The following is a 16,551-nucleotide window of genomic DNA, read 5'->3' on the forward strand; positions in this document are numbered from 1 at the left end:
ATTTCTTTGGTGTTGGTTGTGATCTCTCTGCTTTCATTCATGATTTTATTTTTTTGGGTCCTTTCTCTTTTCTTTTTGATAAGTCTGGCCAGGGGTTTATCAATCTTATTAATTCTTTCAAAGAACTAGCTCCTAGTTTTGTTGATCTGTTCTACTGTCCTTTTGGTTTCTATTTCATTGATTTCTGCTCTGATCTTTATTATTTCTCTTCTCCTGTTGGGCTTAGGCTTTATTTGCTGTTCTTTCTCCAGCTCCTTTAGGTGTAGGGTTAGGTTGTGTATTTGAGACCTTTCTTGTTTCTTGAGAAAGGCTTGTATTGCTATATACTTTCCTCTTAGGATTGCCTTTGCTGCATCCCAAAGATTTTGAACAGTTGTGTTTTCATTTTCATTTGTTTCCACGAATTTTTTTAAATTCTTCTTTAATTTCCTGGTTGGCCCATTCATTCTTTAGTAGAATGCTCTTTAATCTCCATGTATTTGAGTTCTTTCCAGCTTTCCTCTTGTGATTGAGTTCTACTTTCAAAGCATTGTGGTCCAAAAATATGCAGGGAATGATCCCAATCTTTTGGTACCAGTTGAGACCTGACTTGTGACCCAGGATGTGGTCTATTCTGGAGAATGTTCCATGGGCACTTGAGAAGAATGTGTATTCTGTTGCTTTGGGATGGAATGTTCTGAATATATCTGTGAAGTCCATCTGGTCCAGTGTGTCATTTAAAGTCTTTATTTCTTTGTTGATCTTTTGCTTAGATGATCTGTCCATTTCAGTGAGGGGGCTGTTAAAGTCCCCACTATTATTGTATTATTGTTGATGTGTTTCTTTGATTTTGTTATTAATTGGCTTATATAGTTGGCTGCTCCCATGTTAGGGGCATATTTACAATTGTTAGATCTTCTTGTTGGATAGACCCTTTAAGTAGGATATAGTGTCCTTCCTCATCTCTTATTACAGTCTTTGGTTTAAAATCTAATTTGTCTGATATAAGGATTGCCACCCCAGCTTTCTTTTGGTGTCCATTAGTATGGTAAATAGTTTTCCACCCCCTCACTTTCAATCTGGGGGTGTCTTTGGGTCTAAAATGAGTCTCTTGCAGACAGCGTATCGATGGGTCTTGTTTTTTTATCCAGTCTGATAGCCTGTGTCTTTTGATTGGGGCATTTAGCCCATTTACATTCAGGGTAACTATTGAAAGATATGAATTTAGTGCCATTGTATTGCCTGTAAGGTGACTGTTACTGTATATTGTCTCTGTTCCTTTCTGGTCTGTGTTACTTTTAGGTTTTCTCTTTGCTTAAAGTACGCCTTTCAATATTTCTTGTAGGTCTGGTTTGGTGTTCGCAAATTCCTTTAGTTTTTGTTTGTCCTGGAAGCTTTTTATCTCTCCTTCTATATTCAATGACAGCCTAGCTGGATATAGTATTCTTGGCTGCATATTTTTCTCATTTAGTGCTCTGAATTATGCCAGTCCTTTCTGGCCTGCCAGGTCTCTGTGGATAGGTCTGCTGCCAATCTAATGTTCCTACTGTTGTAGGTTACAGACCTCTTGCCCAAGCTCCTTTCAGGATTTTCTCTTTGTCTCTGAGACTTGTGAGTTTTACTATTAGATGCCGGGGTGTTGACCCATTTTTATTGATTTTGAGGGGGATTCTCTGTGCCTCCTGGATTTTGATTCCTGTTTCCTTCCCCAAATTAGGGAAGTGCTCTGCTATAATTTGGTCCAATAAACCTTCTGCCTCCCTCTCTCTTTCTTCTTCTTTTGGGATCCCAATTATTCTAATGTTGTTTCGCTTTGTGGTTTCACTTATCTCTCAAATTCTCCCCTCGTGATCCAGTAGTTGTTTATCTCTCTTTTTCTCAGCTTCTTTATTCTCCATCATTTGGTCTTCTATATCACTGATTCTGTCTTCTGCCTCATTCATCCTAGCAGTTAGAGCCTCCATTTTTTATTGCACCTCATTAATAGCCTTTTTGATTTCGACTTGGTTAGATTTTAGTTCTTTTATTTCTCCAGAAAAGGATTCTCTAGTACCTTATATGCTTTTTTCAAGCCCAGCTAGTATCTTTATAATCGTCATTCTGAACTCTAGTTCCGACATCTTACTAATGTCTGTATTGATTAGGTCCCTGGCAGTCGGTACTGCCTCTTGTTCTTTTCTTTTGAGGTGAGTTTTTCTGTCTTGTCATTTTGTCCAGAGGAGAATAGATGAATGAGAGAACAAAACACTAAAAAAATGCTAAAGGGTAACACAACCCCAGAAAATATACACTAAACAAATCAGAAGAGACTCGAAACCGGGGGGAGGGGGGAGTGGAAGGAAGGGGAAAAAAAAGAACATGATCAGGCTGGTGAATAGAGCAGAGCCACACACTAGATTGTGGGTGTATTTTTGTCTCTTAGAAGAAATTGCCTCCCTTGGGGTGCCTGGGTGGCTCAGTCATTAAGCGTCTGCCTTCGGCTCAGGTCATGATCCCAGGGTCCTGGGATCGAGCCCCACATCAGACTTCCTGCTCAGTGGGAAGTTTGCTTCTCTCTCTCCCACTCCCCCTGCTTGTGTTCCCTCTCTCACTGTGTCTCTCTCTGTCAAATAAACAAATAAAATCTTTAAAAAAAAAAAAGAAGAAGAAATTGCCTCCCAAAATTTTAAAAGAAAGAAAAACTTATATATACACAAAAGTAAGGTTAAATACTATGAAGGGATAGAATATGCCTGTAAAGATGAGAATTAAAAAAGATTTTTAAAAAGGAATTGATAAGAAGTTGGTTGAAAAAAGAATGAAAAAATTTAAAAAAAGAGAGAATGTGATCAGGCAGGTGACTAGAACAACAGCATACACTAGATTTAGGGTATATTTTGGTCTGTTAGAAGAAACTGTATCCCAAAATTTTAAAGAAAGAAAAAATTATATATATACAAATAATAAGGTTAAATACAATGAAGAGATAGAATATGACTGTAAAAATGAAAAATTAAAAAAAAATTTTTTTTTAAAGATTTTTATTCAATTATTTGACAGAGAGAGAGAGACAGCGAGAGAGGGAACACAAGCAGGATGAGTGAGAGAGGGAGAAGCAGGCTTCCCGCGGAGCAGGGAGCCCGACGCGGGGCTTGATCCCAGGACGCTGGGATCATGACCCGAGCCGAAGGCAGACACTTAACGACTGAGCCACCCAGGTGCCCCTAAAAAAATTTTTTAAAAAGGAATTGATAAGATGCTGGTTGAAAAAGGAAAGAAGAAAAATTCAACTAAAAAAATAGAAAAAAAAATAAAGAAAATTTAAAAAATTAACTTTGAAAGACTAAGGAATCATGGGAAAAAAGCCATGAATTCTATGTGCTGTATTCCCCTAGTGCTGGCATTCTGCCGTTCTCATTGATTGGTAAACTTGGTCTTGGAAGACTGTTCTTGCTGATCTTCTGGGGGAGGGGCCTGTTGCCGTGATTCTCAAATGTCTTTGCTGGAGGCGGAATTGCCCTGCCCTTGCGGGTCCGGGCTAAGTAATCTGCTCGGGTTTGGTCTTGGGAGCTTTTGTTCCCTGAAAGCTTTCTGTACAGCTTTGGAGGCCAAGAGTGAAAATGGCAGCCTCCCAATCTCCGCTCCGGAGCTGGGAACTCGGGGCCCCACTCCTCAGTGACCCCCCCCCAGAGAAAAGCAGTCAATCACTCCCATCTCCCTGGTCTCCACCGCACTGCCTGTGCCGCGGATCACAGTTTATGGCAACCCCGAGCTGAGAGCCCATTCCTCGGCTCCGTCTCTGCAGCCGGCTTCCCTGCTCAGACACCTGGGAGCTCTGCCGCACTCAGGCACTCCCGGTCTTTCTGTGACCCTGAGGGTCCTGAGACCACACTGGCCCAGCGAGGGTTCCACCTCCTGCTTAGCCACTGGAGCGATGTCCCTCAGCAGAGCCGACTTCTAAAAGTTCCGATTTTGTGCTCCGCGGCTCTATCACTTGCTGGTAGTGGGTGATGGAGGCCCCCTCCCCCGCCATCTATCTTCCTGAATATCGCCTCGGATTCACTTCTCCGCACGTCCTACCTTCCAGAAAGTGGTCACTTTTCTGTTCAGAGAGTAGCTGCTATTCTTTTTTTCTATCTCCTGTTAAGTCTGTAGGTATTCTGAATGGTTTGATCCCTATCTAGCTGTATTCCTGGGACCAGACGAAATTTAGGTCTCCTACTTCTCCGCCATCTTGCACCTCCCCCCAACTTCTATTCATTTTCTGATAGCGGACTTTTAGAAATTCATATACCTTAACAGTCTAAGACCAGAGGATTGCAATACATAATTAGATGTATTTATTTACCACCCCAAATCAACAATCAGGACAATCAAAGCTAAAGGTGGTATAATAGAAGCTCCTACTACTATATAAATAATCTTTTCTGTCGTCTTTGATTTTGGAATATGTTCCTACTTAAACACATTCTTTATTTTGATTCATTGGTGTTTTATGCCTGACTAAAAGCAACAGTGAGGCTCTACATTATTTTTGGCACTCCTTCACCCCCAAATAAAGCCATTTGTCACTCCTTCCTACTCTGCGTGGGTCTTATGAAAAGGTTTGACCCTTTTTATTTTATTATTATTTTTTTTAAGTAGGCTCCACGCTTGGCATGGAGCCCAATGTGGGGCTTGAATTGAAAACCCTGAGATCAAAACCTGAGCTGAGATCAAGAGTCTGGCATTTAACCAACTGAGCCTCCCAGGTGCCTCCACCTTTGACCTATTTTAGATGTTTGGATATGTGAGATCAATAGCTCTTGGAGATTATCAGTGCCACTATACTTTGATAAACAAGTTTAGAAGGCAGGGCATTGCAGTTAGGTTTATGCAAGAGTTTTGGGAAAACAGGCAGGGACCAAAACCAGACAGATCACCATCAGTGTTTTGAGTGGGAGTGTTTGAAATGGGCTGGGATTGCCACCTGAGGAATCATTCAGGCAAGGTTTAATTGAAGGCCATGACTCAGTAGAATGGGGTCACAGTAGGGCCAAAGTATTAACTGGTTGCAACCCAATAGCTTAGCCTTCCCCAGGGAAGCTTGTGGTCATGATCAGAGAAGTTAGCAAGATATACTGAGAATTTCTTAAGGAACAGAAGACAGCCAGATAAGCTGAGTTCTAGGTCTGAAATAGTACTATGTATCAGTTCCTGTCAATTATTTTGATTAGCTATATTTAACTTGCCTTTTCTCTGTCTGGACAGGTACAAGTCTTCCATAGACAGCTTTGCTACTGTGTTGGTATTTCTAAGACTACTGAGGCAAATCAGCAGCTGTATCTTCAAACTCCCAGGACCTGAGCCATGTTTATGTGGGACAGTATTGCTCTGCCCAGAGATCTCAGCAGAAGCTCGCTCAGAAGCTAAGTCCTCTGATTTCCTTTTAGCCTAGCCTCCTTCATGGGACTTTTACTCCAGTTCCTCCTCACCCCTACATTCTGGGCCAAGGGCCAGGCTTATAAAACCCCAGACTTTGGATCAGGGTTTAGACATACATTGCCTATAAAAATGTCTCTGAATCGGCAATAATCTCCTGTGCAACTGTACTTGGCTTTAAAATGCTATATGTCTTTAGCAATTGCTCTTACTGGAACCAAATCTACCAAGGTTGGATTAGGGATGATATAAACATTCTCAACCAATGGAGGAAAATAATCTAGTAACATTTCTTTCACTGTCTCCTTGTCAAAGCTTTTAAAACTACTGACTTCTGATCTCAGGTTCCTAAGTGTTACTTGGGAAAGCTATATACTAGTGTGATTTGATTCTGCTGCAGTGTCGGGCTAAGTGATTCTCAACCCAGGGCATTTAGAAAAGAATTGGGTTATTTCCTTGGTTATCACAATGACAGGGGAGCAATCCTGGCATTGAATGGATGGAAGCCAGTGATGCTAAGCTTCCTACAATGTACACGACAGTCCTGCACAAAATTCCCACAACACACACAGGACTGACAATACTTGTAGTGAGTGATCTCTAGTTGACTCCCAGTTGCATTTCCACTAGTGACTGTCCCAAATTATTTCTGTTCTTCTCAAAACCACTCAGTTACCGCCCTCAGTTCATCTTCTTGTTTCCTCAGACTCTTCACTCAACAAAAACTTACTCAAATTCCCTCCTTCTTCCCTTTACTCCTCTCTCTGTGCCCACCCTGTTCTCCTTCCTGCCCCCTCAGAAAAAGGAATTTTTCACCTCCTTTCCAAGGATCACAACAGCTCCACCCAAGCCTTCGGTCCCTTCCCATCCCCCCACACCCCACACCATCCCCAACTCTGTCTCTGTCTCTTGCATCTTTAATGCCTTGCCAGTCCTTTCCTCGCCTTAGAAAAGTACTTGAGTTTTTCTGTCCCAAAGATCAAATAAAAGCGAAGACAGAACTCTTAAACCTACTACTTACCCCTTAAATTAACATTCCACTTCATTTCTTCCACATAGGGCCCAGTGTCTATAAAGCATTTTAAGCACTCACTGGTTCTATTTCTTTACCATCTACTGGCTCCTAAAACCCTCATAAGGTAATTTCCACTCTCCTAATTCTGCTCTCCTAAAGGTTACTTCAATGGCCAGTTGCCAGACCACTCACTCTTCAAATTCCTTGGATTTCTTTACAGAATTAGATCCTTGATAAATCACTTATTAAAGATCATTACTCCCCACTTTTCTTCAGCTTGCCACTTGATTGGTCCCAATAAGAGTAGGGCCAGCCACACAAGATGAGGGTCTTCATTTTCCTGCACTCCCTTTTAGTATTTCCGTATTTCCCCTACTTGTATATGTCCAGGACTCTGGCTATCCCGTCTTTGGGGCTCCTTTTCCTCCTCCCTTTGCCATACACTGAATGCAGGTGTCAGCCACCCTCTACTCAGTGTCGTTGGCCTTCTTCGCAACCAAGTGAATGATCCTCAAATCTACCAACATTCCTAGTCATAACGCCACTCTTCAACTTCAGGCCAGACTATTAGTTACCTGACAGATAATTCCACCTGGCTGGTCCACTACCACTCTCTAAATTTAAAATAATAAAATCTAAAACATTCTGGTGTGTTTCTTTTACAGCACTTTAAATTTGGTGATCATTTTTATAGGTGACTGTCTTCCCTACCAACCTAGGAACTCCTTGAAGACAAGGATGGTTTCTTATTTAATTTTGCCCTAATATGTGCTTCAGAAATGTTAATTGGATAGTAAGGAAACTGATGAGTGAGTGAAGACTTGAGGTTCCTTAGAAAATAGATGGTGTCTTTCATATCTGTGGTCCGGGGCCTGGGCCGGTGCTTAGCACAGAGTAGGTACTACACAAATACCTTTTGAGTGAATCTGCCTTCTCTTCTTCCAAGCCAGTACCTTCTAGTTTCTTTCCTATCAATGTCAATGATACTAGCATTTTCCTACTTACCCAAGTTACAAACCTCAGTATTCACTGACCCTTCCACAGTCACTAAATCCAATGAGTCTGGTAAGTCTCCCTCAAAGATTTTAAATATTCCCTTTTACAGGCATACCTTGTTTTACTGTGCTGTACTTTATTGCACTTTGCAGATATTGCGTTTTTTACAAATTGAACGTTTGTAGCAACCCTGTGTCCAGCAAGTCTGTGGGTGCCATTTTTCCAAGACCATTTGCTCACTTTGTGTTTCTGTGTCACATTTTGGTAATTCTTGCAATATTTCAAACTTTTTCATTAATGTTATATTTGTTAGGGAGATCTGTGATCAGTGATCTTTGACGTTACCATTGTAATCGTGTTGGGGTATCACAGACCGTGCCCATATAAGACAACAAACTTAATAAATGTTGTGTGTGTTCTGACTGCCATTGCCCTGTCTTTCTTCCTCTCCTTGGGCCTCTTTCTTCCCTGAGACACAGCAGTGTTGAAATTAGGCCAATTAACAACCCTACAATGACCTCTAAGTGTTCACGTGAAAAGAAGAGTTGCCTGCCTCTCACTTTAAATCAAAAGCTAGAAATGATTCAGCTTAGTGAGGAAGGCATGTCAAAAGCCAAGATAGGCTGAAAGTTAGGCCTCCTGTGCCAAACAGTTGGCCGAGTTGTGAAGGCAAAGAAGAAGTTCTTGAAGGAAATTAAAAGTGATACCCCAGTGAATACATGAATGATAAGAAAGGGAAACAGTCTTATTGCTGATATGGAGAAAGTTTGAGTGGTTTGGATAGAAGATCAAACCAGCTACAACATTCCATTAAGCCAAAGCCTAATCCAGGGCAAGGCCCTAACTTTTTTCAATTCTATGAAGGCTAAGAAAGATGAGGAAGCTGCAGAGGAAATGTTGGAAGCCAGCATAGGTTGGCTCATGAGGGTTAAGGAAAGAAGCCAGTTCTATGACATGAAGTCCAAGATGAAGCAGCAGGTGCTGATGGAGAAGCTGTAGCAAGTTCTCCAGAAGATCCAGCTAAGATAATTCATGAAGGTGGCCTCACTAAACGATAGATTTTCTTTTTTTTTTTTAAAGATTTTGTTTATTTATTTTACAGAGAGAGACACAGCGAGAGAGGGAACACAAGCAGGGGGAGTGGGAGAGGGAGAAGCGGGCTCCCCGCAGAGCAGGGAGCCCGATGTGAGGCTCGATCCCAGGACCCTAGGATCATGACCTGAGCCGAAGGCAGACGCCTAACGACTGAGCCACTCAGGTGCCCCTAAACGATAGATTTTCAGTGTAAATGGAACAGATTTCTATTAGAAGAAGACTCCATCTAAGACTTTTAGAGCTAGAAAGAAGAAGTCAGTGCCTGGCTTCAAAGCTTCAAAGGACAGGCTGACTCTCTTGTTAGGGGCTAATGCAGCTGGTGATGTTAAGTTGAAGCCAATGCTCATTTGCCATTCTGAAATGCCTGGAACCCTTAAGAATTATACTAAATTTACTCTGCCTGTGCTCTACAATGGAACAACAAAATCTGTATGACAGCACATCTGTTTACAACATGGTTGACTGAATATTTTAAGCCCACTGTTGAGACCCATTGTTCAGAAAAAAGTGCTTTAATTGTTCATTGACAATGCACCTGGTCACCTAGGAGATCTGATGAACAATGAGATTAATGTTTTCATGCCTGCTAACACAACTTCCATTATGTAGCCCATGGAGCAAGGAGTATTAGACTTTCAAGTCTTAACATTTAAGAAATACATTTCATAAAGCTGTAGCTGTCATAGATAGTGACTCCTCTGATGGATCTGGGCAAAGTAAACTAACACCTTCTGGAAAAGACTCACCATTCTAGATGCCATTAAACACATTTGTGATTCATGGGAAGAGGTCAAAAATATCAACATTATGAGGACTTTGGAAGAAGTTGATTACAGTTCTCATGGATGACTTAGAGGAGTTCAAGACTTTAGTGGAGGAAGTCACTGCAGATGTGGTGGGAATAGTGAGAGAACTAGAATTAGATGTGGAGCCTGAAGATGTGACTGAATTGCTGCAAGCTCATGATCAAACTTTCACAGGTGAGTTACTTCTTACAGATGAACAAAGAAAATGGTTTTTTGAGATGGAATCTACTCCTGGTGAAGAGGCTGTGAAGATTATTGAACTGACAATAAAGGATTTAGAATATTATGTAAATTTAGTTGATAAAGCAGGGGTAGGGTTTGAGAGAGCTGACTCCAATATTGAAAGAAGTTCTACTGTGGGTAAAATGCTATCAAACATCATCGCAAGCTACAGAGAAATGGTTCATGAAAGGAAGAGTCAATACATGTGGTAGACTTCATTGTTGTCTTATTTTAAGAAAGTGCCACAGCCACCCTGACCTTCAGCAGCCACCACCTTGATCAGTCGACAGCCATCAACATCAAGGCAAGGCCCTCCACCAGCAAAAAGATTAGGACTCATTGAAAGCTCAGATGATGGTTAGCAACTAACCATCCTAAAATACCCTCTCATCCTAAAATAAAAAATAATTTATTTTTTAGCAATAAATTATTTTTTAATTAAGGTATGTACATTGTTTTTTTAGACAGAATGCTATTGCATACTTAATAGACTACCTACAGTGTAGTAGAGAGAATGGGAGAAAGGGCATTCCAAGCTCAGGGAACAGAGAGAATTTGCAAGTAGGGAATAGGAACAGATGAGTCTGAGGATGAGAGCTTTAGTCAGGAAATGGAGGGCCTCTTTGACACACTAAAGAGCTTAGACTTTACCATTCCCAATATACAATCTCTGCTTTCCCAACTCCATGTCTTGGATCTCAGTACTCCATCAACTTGCTCTTCTTCCTGTCCATCTTTTCACAACCAAATATTCCTATTACCCTTATAAACCCTAGCTCAAGTGATTCTAACCCTATGAACTGTCTTTAATTCTCCCAAGCAGAAAAAATCTCCACTTTTACTCTTTAATCCCCTTCCTGCTTTGCTTTGGCATGTGTCTGTTTATCTTGTATTAATGTTGTTGGAGACCCTTTCTGGCACCATCAGCTCCTTGAAGGAGAGGGAGTATGTTTTGTTCTCCCTCTATTATGTCCTTATATTCTTTCGTTCTGGGCACTAAGTGCATAGCAGATGCTCAATAAATATTTGTGACCCTTGGATCACTTTTTCAGATTTTCCATATCAATTTATAAGCTAGTATTTAGTAGTAAACAGAATACCTTTTTTTTTCAGAACATCTTTTTCAATAAGAAAATATCTTTAGTAAAGGAAATCATTAAAACTACTTTTTTTTTGAGAGTTGTTTTGGGGCATTTAAAAATACCTTGAATTATTAAATTGTATAATTTGGGGTCTGTTTTTTATTGGTATTAGAATGAATTTTTGAGAATGGAAAGTAAAAGCTACTGGAGGAACAGTTAAAAATTTTTATTTAATTTATGAGAATTATAAGGATTATGTTAAGATGTCTTAGTTTCTAAAAGTTTACTTTTTAGGTTAGTTTTATGTAGGTGGAAAGATTCAGTCAGCTGTTTGTTCATTGTGAGTGTCATTTATGAATAGTTACATAATTAAATAAAAGTATTTTAGGAAAATTTACATTTTTCAGGTTTCTAAATTTTTTTAGTTTTGTCTTAAAAACAAAACAAAACAAAACTTTTGCCCCCAAGAAATTAATCTGCATCATAATGGAAGCATTTAGAAAAAGCAAGCCTTATATATTCTATTGCTCTTCAGTTTATTTCAGTGAATATTCAATATTTGAATAAAGTAATAAAGAATATTTCCCAAGAATGTAATAGCTCCTTAAATATTCAGCATTAAATCAAGTTTAATCTTGTGTGTGTGAGTCAGGCACAGTCCTAGATCTATGGCCACATATGTCTTTCCATAGGAGATGGTTATTTTGAAGCATGCACCACCTAAACCCACCCACATTTTAAATATTTAAGCAGATGTGATATATTCATTGATCTCTAAGGATGTTGCTAGATCTTCCAGTTCATCCTCACCCTCTCATCCTACCCCCTGTGTTATTTGTAGCATGTCCTAAAAAGAGCCATTTGCACTAGGGACTAAAATATTAATGTGTAATTCCAATTTAGTACTCATTAAAAAATTTCCCTAATCAGTTGGACTAACTAGCACCAATAGCATGGGTTGTTGAATTTAAACATCACTCCAGAATACGATGATTTTTAAAATAGTATGGCCATTATCAGTATTTGGATAATGGAATCTGTACTTGAAGAACCAAATCCTAGGAAATGTGTAGACCTAAGAAATGTTTTCCGATTCTGTTAGCCAGAGAAGCATGTGGCCACCACATGGTCAGTAATACAGCCACTCACCAGCTCCCTCACACCACACACACACACACACACACACACACACACACACTGCTGCAATTTTCTTGAGAACAAAGAGCCTGTTTTGTCATTCTTCCTAATAAACTCATGTTTCCTATCAGTACCAGAGAACACCACACAAAGCACCTCTTTGAATGTCTTTGAGTGACTTCATGCTTAGACTGGTTCGTAAAGGGTTAAGGTTTTCTTTATATAACATCATTTTGTGGGTGTGCTCAATCACAAGGAAATCATGAAAGCTAGAATACATTCAATTTAAGATCTTTATTTTCTGGATAAGTAAAATTGGAGAAAAATCATATCCTTTCTTTGGGGCCATCTGGTAACCTAAGAAGGAAGGAGTAAATATGTTTCTAGTTGCTTTGAACAAACCCATATGCTGCTGGTCGTTACTAATACCGGCCAATGAGAGTTGAATTTCACTAGTGTTTTCTGAGATGTGCTCTGATCATCTGTTGTTTCTACAGCTAGGTTCTGTGCAGATACATTTTCTTTCTTGTATTTTCATTTCATACTTTCCAAAGAATAATCAATTGATATGTTCTATTTTTTCTCTAAAATTCACCAATAATAATTTAGCCAAAACAAACAGGAAATTCTTCTGGAAGTCTGATCTCTAATGAATTCTGAAACTAAGCTCAGCATATTAAAGGAAGTAATTAAGAAGGCACCCCATTGTGTTTAGATATGCTAGGTCAGCTAAAACAGGGGATTTTTCTATTTTTATGAGCTTTTGTCAAATTTAAAGTATGTTACATTTTAAAACAAAAATTTAAAAGAATTTGTTAGTAGCAATACTACTCTATAAATATATATTTTTAATTATTCTTCATGTCACTTAAAGATGACTTTTTGAAACAAATGGCCTAGATATGCCAGTGAAATACCTATTCAATTTGCAAAAAAATAATAAGAATAAATACCACAAGTATTTTCCAGTTAAGTGTGTGTGTGTGTGTGTGTGTGCGCGTGTGTGCGTGCACGCACAGGCCATATAACATACCAGCCACGTAATAACCATTAATTGTGAAACACTGTAGAGGTCATCTGGTTCATCACCTCACTTCAGAAAGGGCTGCTCCTATTATTACCCCTGGAACATGGTTAGCTAATGTTTTTCTTATCTCTTGCTCTTACACTTTGTTTTTGTTTATTGCAGTCTTAGTCATAACTAGCCTTTTTGTAGTGCTATTTGCCAAGCACTGCTGCACTTTTCACATATTGATTCCTGTAACCCTTAGAGCAACTCTCTTGAATATTCCTTTAAACTCCTTTGTTCTCTTGCTTCTCACTGAACTCAACTCTGACTTTAGATAGAATCTCCTCTCTTTCTTCTTATATTTTTATGTCCATACTTTCTTCTTACTCTTTTTCTTTTTCTGCCCTAGTCCCCTGTTTGGGTCACTACTCTGTCTTCTGCCATTTCCCCCCTCTTCTCTCCCCTTTTTCCAGCATGTTTACCTTTCCTAAAATCCTTAGCTGGCAGTCTTTTCAGGGCCCTGAGCTCTCAAGGTATGAGAGTGAGTGCTCAGCACTCCCAAGCCTGAGCCAAGCACTTGTTCCCATCTCTTTGAGAGCAGAAATCTAATGGGCTTGCAAGTAACACTTGCAATAAATGGTGCCCCGTGCCAGTTTAGGTCCAGAGATAATCACTCAGTCAGTTAGATTGCTATTCAGATTTGCCATTTTGTGAGAAATAAAAGCCCACCCTCTCTGATGAGTATTTCAAGTACGTTCTTCCCAGCAAAGATCTTTTAGAGCAGTGCTTAAGAAATTTTGAGCTTGCATCAGTCACCTGGAGGGCTTGTTAAAACAGATTGCTAAGTGCACCCCCTTCTGCGGTCGAAATTGGACATTTGCAATTCTGACCCACTATGCAGATGCTGCGTGCCCACAGGTCACTGTTGGAGGAGCACTGCTTTGCAGTTCTTTTCATTTTTCTAATCTCTAACTTAAACGATTCTGGCTTCACTCCAAGGCCAAGTACCTGTATCCTTCTTCCTTTGGAAATGAGCTTTAGACAATCCCTATGGAGTGACATTCAGTCATTAGGTTATTTTCTTGTGGCTAGATACAAATCTCTTCAGCTTTTTATAAAACTGATACTGTAAATCTTTCATCACTGTTAATTGCTCTCTTTCATTTCTCCTACTAGTTGTTTGCATCATCCTCCAGGTGTAGATATGCAAAGTGAACTTAATAATCTATATAGTGTGGGTGGCTCAGTCATTAAGTGTCTGCCTTCAGCTCAGGTCATGATCCCAGGGTCCTGGGATCGAGCCCCGCATCGGGCTTCCTGCTCAGCGGGAAGCCTGCTTCTCCCTCTCCCACTCCCCCAGCATGTGTTCCTGCTCTCGCTATCTCTCTCTCTCTGTCAAATAAATAAATAAAATCTTTAAAAAAATAAAAAATAAAAAAATAATCTATATAGTGTTTCAATCGAAAAGAGACTTGTCTAATTTAGACTTTGGTATGTGGGTTAACTTTTGGTTTCTATGTATTATATTTACTAATATATATACAAGAGATGTGTGTGCGGCACCAACATGTAATGTACTGTGCAAAGTGAGCTAGTGATACAAAACATTTAACATATGGATCTAGTGCTTGAGTTGCTTTGAAGCTCTTTCGGAATATTAAACAAAACAATAATATGACAACAAAACAAAATCACAGAGAAATAGAATGTTTAGAACCAGAGCGGACCAAATAAACATCAAGCCTGGAGTAGCAATACAGAATTGAAACAGCAATTCAAGGGAAAATGGTTGAGTCAATGATGCTTAACTGAGAAAAGAATGACCCTGATAATAACTGTTCACTTGAGTATTGTACCCATACATACATAGTTTCTGTCTATGCCATCACTTGGTAAGTGCCACCTTTTTGTAATCCTTGGTTGCATATGTCCTATCTTCAACTACCACTGAAGGCCCTCCAAGGCAGAGATGATGTCTCACATCTCTTCATATTTCCAGCACTTACTATAACATATATTCCCAACTTACTCTTGATTAAATAAGTGAAAGTGAACATAGGACATACATTGGCTGGCATATACAAGGGTTATTGAATCAGTTTTGTAAAGCTTGCCAGGTAATTTCACATCAGCCCTATTAAAGATCCTTGTAGGAGGTAGCATCTAAGCCCAAGCACCGTGTCCTGCATGTAGAAGGACCTCATTAGCATATTTTGAGTTATATCAGTTCATTCAATGAGCATTATTTTTTAGAAGTCTAACTGACCTACCAAGGGTCTTTCAGCACTTATTAATTCACTTATTCCTCCTCACAACCTAATGATACTGGGCAGGAGGTACAGCACACAGTGAAGAAATAATTTACCCAAAGTCATGGTAGTCCAGCCAGGATTCGGCCAGGCAGTGTAGCTCCCAGATCTGTGCTTTTGATGATGACACTACATTACCTTACCTCTCAGAGCAGTGCCCATCACAGTCTTCATCTCTGCTGCGAGGTGACAGTCTCCCTTGCATTATTTCTTTTGGCAGAGTCAGACATTTTTGCTTCCAAGGTGTAGCAGGATGTGTGGTACATGTGGGTTTGAGGGTTTGCCTTGATCTAGCATTGATATGTTTACAGTGATCCAAATTTTAATACTGTGAATATCATGAGCCTAGTTTGATGCTGGTTTGAACAGGATATTGAAACACTTTTCAAGTCTCCGGTAAAATATTTTTATAGTTTTTAAATATTAAGATTAATATCTTGATTCTTTATTATCTGAAGTCTGGTTATTTTTGTAAATAAATTGTTGATCCTATTCACAATCTCCCTGTCTTCAACAAGGTATCCCTCTCTTGCATATTTCTTTTTTCAGAGTTGGACAATATTGCTTCCAAGATATAATGGGATGTGTGGTGCATGTGGGCTTGAGGCTTCACCTTCTTCTAGCTCTAATACACTTAAAGCGATTGATATTTAAAAAATGTGAGTCAATCTTGGCCAACATTTCATCCTTTGAGCTACTAAAGGACCTCACATTATTCTCTTGTCACACGTGGCCCTGGATTGTTATAGAAGACTGGTCTACATCCTGTAGGGCAGAAATATCTGTTCAGGAAATCAGGAAATAGATAAAAGAAGTCTGGGGAGAATTCTGTATCCCTGAAATTCATGAGAGGACTTTTCTTTTTGAATATAATTGCATTAATTATAAAAGTATGATTAATAACAGTTCTTACATAATGTTCAATCTCTTCATTAAGCCCATATCCCACCTGGTTATATGTAGAAGGAAAAAATGGGTCAAATTTATATATGTATATATTTTTTAAAGATTTTATTTATTTATTTAACAGAGAGAGAGAGAGAGAGAGCACAAGTAGACAGAGTGGCAGGCAGAGGGAGAGGGAGAAGCAGGCTCTCCGATGAGCAGTGAGCCTGATGCGGGGCCCAATCCTAGGACCCTGGGATCATGACCTGAGCTGAAGGCAGCCGCTTAACCGACTGAGCCACCCAGACACCCCAGGTCAAATTTATATTGACAGTCATTAACTTACAAAGGAAATAGTAACCTAGGCAGGTTCTCTTATTTAAAATTAATCGTTGCTTAAAATAACACATTTAGAAATTGCTCTTAAACATGGATTTTATTCATTTGAGTAATAACAAATGTATTTTTTTAAAGATTTTATGTATTTGTTTGAGAGAGAGAGAGAGTGCACAAGCCTGCAGGAGCAGGGGGGCAGGGGCAGAGGCAGAGGGAGAGGGACAAGCAGACTCCCAGCTGAGTATGGAGCCCTACTTGGCTGGATCCCAGGACCCTGAGA

This window comes from Phoca vitulina, unplaced genomic scaffold, assembly GCF_004348235.1.
Source record: "Phoca vitulina isolate PV1807 unplaced genomic scaffold, GSC_HSeal_1.0 scaffold14, whole genome shotgun sequence".
NCBI classification, from domain to species: Eukaryota; Metazoa; Chordata; class Mammalia; order Carnivora; family Phocidae; genus Phoca; species Phoca vitulina.